The sequence below is a fragment of the Tasmannia lanceolata genome, unplaced genomic scaffold, assembly GCF_043159265.1.
Source record: "Tasmannia lanceolata isolate RefF3 unplaced genomic scaffold, GAP_Taslan_0.1 ptg000025l, whole genome shotgun sequence".
Classification (NCBI taxonomy): domain Eukaryota; kingdom Viridiplantae; phylum Streptophyta; class Magnoliopsida; order Canellales; family Winteraceae; genus Tasmannia; species Tasmannia lanceolata.
In genome coordinates, this window is record NW_027518702.1 from 911,813 (window position 1) to 917,147 (window position 5,335).

A 5,335-nucleotide genomic window follows, 5' to 3' on the forward strand; every position below is an offset into this window, starting at 1 on the left:
ATCACTGCTAAGTTGAGATCTTCTTCCATGGGCAAATATAGCTTCCACTGATGACATTTACCACGAAGAGAGAAACTGATTCTATCCATAGTTCTTCTATCTTCATGTCTTTTGGAAGCCGTATTCCTTGAGCTATGGCGTTTAATTTCAAGGCAAATATGTTAGAAAGGGTTGAAACCCCTGGGCAAAATCGCTACACGCAGCGGAATAAAATCGTGTTGAACAAAAATTTTCTTCAAATTTGCGGGTATCCTAGGAATCCTACGGTTTAGATGATCTGATGGTGTTCAAAATAAAACATATAAAATATAAATTACCTCAGTTGTTGTTGCGTAGAAGAACCTATGCGTGATTTACACCTCAAACGGTAAAAAATGATCTGATCGCCGCGGCACCGCAAGTTGAACCCATGGATTCCTTTGTGTTGTACAAAGGGATATAAAATAACTTTTACTCTTAACTATATACTGATCAAATTAGTACCAAGAGAAGGGAAATCGAGTTTCTCTCGATGGAGTTTTTGTTATTTCTCAAAAACTAGAAGCTAGTATTCAAGAACTATAATAGATAGAAAGTGAGAAGAATTTAGGGGTGTCAACGTTAATTCCAACAGCTTGGGCGACTGTAGACACCCCATTTTGACTGTACCCTGAGCCTCCCGTGTTTGAACAAAAACCCAACCAAATCAATGAGTTAGCATCTCAAATTTCACCCTAGGCTAGCTTAGGGTCCCGTGTAGGTCCCTACAAATTTTTGTTGAAATCCGAGCGCGTTTGCCTAGCAAACGAGCCGAGATAGTGTCGCGGTGCAAAGCCAGAAAAGGGGGGGTGAATTTATCCTGAGCAGTACAGATCATGATCCGAATGGGACACGATCCGTACGTGCGCTCATCATTTTTCTCGCGCAAACCGCGCGCTCATCAAACAATAGTGCTGTTATCAATTTCCTCCTTTCCTATAAATATGTGTTTTAACTATCATTTAAAAAACAAAAAAACAGAAGGAAAAATTCGCAGAGATAGAGAGAGAAAACAGATCTCACCCAGATCTCACCCAAACCCGTTTTTCCGATCAATCCGTTCTTCTCCGGTGAGCTCCGGTAAGCCCCGGTCATATCTTCTATTCTCCTTCTCGTTCTTTCATTAAGTTGTTGAGTTCTTTTTGTTAGACCCTAGTCTAAACCTTAGCTTTCAAAACCCTAACCATAGCTCCTTCTACTCCGGTCATCTTCTCCGGTCGATCCTCATCAGATCTGAAGATTTTTTTTTAAGAGAATCTTAGTGTTGTAAATTGATTTTAGAAAGAGAAACTCTCGGTTTTAGAAAAGAGAAAACAGATCTGGTTCTAAACCCTAATCCTCGATCTCTCTTCTCTGATCAATCATTTTTGATATGATCTACTTTGGAAGCCCTAATATTCTAGATTTCTAAACTAGAAACCCTAGTTCTTCTCAAGCTTTATCCCTCCGGTCAAGCTCCGATTGAGCTCTGGCCAGGAAGAGCGAGAGATCGGTGAAAAATTAAGAAATAATAAAAAAATAATCAAGAGAAGAGTTGAGTAGAGAGGAGATCTACAGAGATTAGAGCACAAACTATCATTTACACTTCATTCCAGTCATCTTCTCCAGCTACTTTCGCCGGAATTTGACGAATCCCCCTATTATCCGATCAAATCTCGCCAGATCTGCCATCGGTAGATCCTCTCGGATTCCGGCAATTCTCGGAGGACTCGGTCAATTCCTTCAACTGTACTCATCATCCCGTTGAAGACTTATTCCATCGAAGAGGTAAGTATCATTTTACTCCTCTCTTGTAAATCAATTACAACTTCCGCTTATATTTGAGTCGCTTGTGAGTTATTTTTGTTTTGGATTTTGTTCTCAATCCTTTGATTCTTACCCAGTTTCTTGCTGAGATTTTCATATTATCCGTGTTTTATAAACTTTTTCATAGTTTTCCATTTTTTTTTAGTTCTTGTTAGTAGTCATATTTTATTTTCATTGTTTAAAAAAAGAAGAAGAAGAAGATAGGCCACAATTAGAAGGTGAATTCCTTTTCATTCTTTTTACTGCTTTAATATGTGCTTCCTTATGACTTTTATGATTTATTTAAAAGCTTCAGTTGGTATGGTTGTGATATAATTTTTACATTCTAGTTTTAGTTTTCAATAGTTTTACTTGGATCATGTCCATGATTTGTTTTTTTTCAGAAATAAAATGGTATTAGCACTGTGTTCTTAGCCTTAGCATGTTCATATTTTTATCCTCTTAGATGATTATGGTTTATCAAGATCAATAATGTTGTTTGCAATTAGATTTTTGTTTACATGTCTGCAATTTTTTTTTATATATAAAAATCATTTGATGTATTGAAAATTTTTGGGTGAATTGTAAGATAGGATGAGATTGTATTTTAGATTGTCTTTGTCAAGTGCTTTCATTGTTGAATATTTTAGCCTGAAGGAGCATTTTTAGTATAAGTTTGAAGTCAAATCAATTACAGATTGTTTTCTTATTCTTTCATTGGAGTCTCAACAGGTAAGGTGAATTGGCTGGGATTTGGTAGATAGGCAACCTCTGATAAAATATGATTTTGTTTCCTCAGTTCAATATACTGGAAATGGTTGTGGTCAAGGAGAATGGGAACTGCTATATATATTTATATTTGTTATTCAGAATTTTGTGCTGACCAGGCGTGTAATTACTCTTCATTTAGTGCTAGGTTGCCTATAAGACTTAGGCAGATATGGTCCCATAGTTTAGGTCAGGTCATTCCTTGAAATTTTGCAAAGAGGAGAATGGAATTTTGATCTTTATGGTTGGGTAAATATGACCACTGGTGCAGAGCTTAGGTGTTAAAAACTCGGGTTATTGAATGATGTAACTTGTAGGTCGTATGCTAGAGTATTTAATATTTCTTCTCTTGATTGATGGACCAATTATTCATGAAACCAAAGTATAGTGGTGTTAATGTCATAGGCCTGGAGAGTATTCTTTTGTTATTTTGTTGATGGATAAAATCAATAACATCAGCCTGCATCATTTTTCTCTTCAATGGGTTTGTAAGCACATGGGTTGAGTTCTTGAGTCTTATATTTGGGTGATGCAATGAAACAGTTCAGTCTTTTGTCTAGAATCACATTGATTTTGTTAGGATTTCTGGCATGCATAGGAATAATACATAGCCTATCCCTCTTGGGTCTGACCACCCCTTCACATTGATATCAGCAGCCCCTATACCCTTGGTGCTAGCAGCCTTTACACCTCTGATGATAGCAGCCCCCACTAGAAGACACACTATGTCTCGTAAGGCACTCCTCCCTTGGAGACAAGCCTTGTCTAGAGCTTACCCCTTAGGAATTTTATCCAAGTCTCACAACTCGTACCCTTTGGAAACAAGCTTTGTCTCATTAGTGAGTCAACCCATAGGAGACTTGCCTAGTCTCACTATCACCTTTTTGTATCTCATCTTCGTTTAGGAGACTAGCATAGTCTCACTAGCACTCCCCTCTTAGGGTTGTACACTAGGAGTCAGTCCTTTAGCATAAGAATCTGTCCTTAGTTAGAGAGTCAATCTTTCAGGAGTCTGTCCTATCATCATAGGGGTTAGATTTCTTTCCAACCTCTCATCAAATCATGTGGTTTTTATTCAGTTCCTTGCAAGGTATAGGATGTTGTCCAACCCTTGCAGAGCTGTGATTCTGTTCTTTTCCCCCGCAAAGCATAGGATGCTGTCCAACCTTTGCGGGATATCAGGAGTCTGTCATACCCTTATGATGATAGGATTTTGTCCCCTTGAATAAAAAACACTTGAAAATTCAAAAACATCTAAAAAACAAAAATCTCAAAAATCTGAGTCATTAAGAGTAGTTAGGAAAATCTTTTCCGAACTACGTTGGCTTGATCCTTTTTCACGAGGTACGTAGTGCAGCTTGAGATCTTTATCCCAGGTCCAGCCAAACCTTTAAAAAATATTTCAGACCTTTCAAAATTACAAAAATCTTCAAAACCTTTTCAAAAAGATCTTCCCCTAGAGTTAGGAGTCTGTCCTAGTTGTTTGGGGTGTTTTAGAGTTAGGCGGCTGTCCTGATCTGTATTGATATGGTGTGTCCTGTCGTGTGAGTGTCCTTAGAGTTAGAGGCCTCGAGTCGATCGGTTAGACATTTAGTCGAACCGATGGCTAGACTAGGAAGCATATAGTCAGCCCGTGGTTTTCTTTAGAATGCACAACCTAGATACACATAGGATGTAGGGCCTACCTGCATTAGCTTAAGGCTAACCAACTTGCATTAGTTAGGGCATATAGAGAGTCCTAAAAAATTACAATTCACATGAACTTAAGCAATTATACAAAAAACTTTAAAAATCAGTCGAGTCTAGTGGATCGAGTCTAGGATAGCGGTTCTAGATGGTTAGGCATCGTAGTTTAGAATAGGTCATCGAACTACGTCGACTCTGATTCTTCCCGAGGCCGGGATACGAAGAGCAGCTGGGATGGACGGCCATCTTGGTTCGAGTCAAGTCCTGCATTAGAGTTTTAGGATTTGTCTTGTCCAGTCATGTATAGAATTGATTCGTGTTGTGTGTTTTGCTGTGTTTTCTTACTTTCATGTACAGATCCTATACCTTTAGCTGTAACATGCATGTGTTTGCACACCAGAACTTAGACACCAATTAGGTATGACATTCATAACCTAGTTATTCTTAGGCGACACTACTTTCCTTTCTTTTAAGCGTGCTTATTATTCATCTCCGAGACATGCATGATTAGATAGACACCTTCTCAGAGATATTCATTCCCATTTCACATGACTTTCGCCTAAAACTCTTCAAAATCAATAAGTAAATAGCATAAGAGACCAGGTGTTTGCACTTGGGCGGATGAGGTGCTCTTCGGATCTTCCAAATTCGTAACCAGGCACGAACCTTTTTTTTAATATCTCTGGTTATCCGTTGCAACAGAGCATAGTATGGGATCCATGGCCCACTTCCTTGGATGACGACTCTTCTTTGTTTAAGGTACGCTTCGAATCTGGGCTACTCCCCGAATCGAGAGGTATCTCACCCTTTGTATCGCTACTCATGCTCTGAGGGGCACTTCTTTCGAGAGTTCCTTGGTAGAGCTCTCCATTCACGTGGATGGTCCTGAGACTCGTGTGGGGCCCGTCCCCCCGCCTCTCTCAGATCGGGGTCCACAGCGACATCCAATTCTCACATCCCTCCTGGTTTAATTAATATTGTGGGTTGCTTTTTAAAATTCGCAAAAGTTACTTTCAATAGTACCCAAAGATTGAAAAGTAGTCAATGTTCGAAAAGTCAACAATGTAAACATATAAGC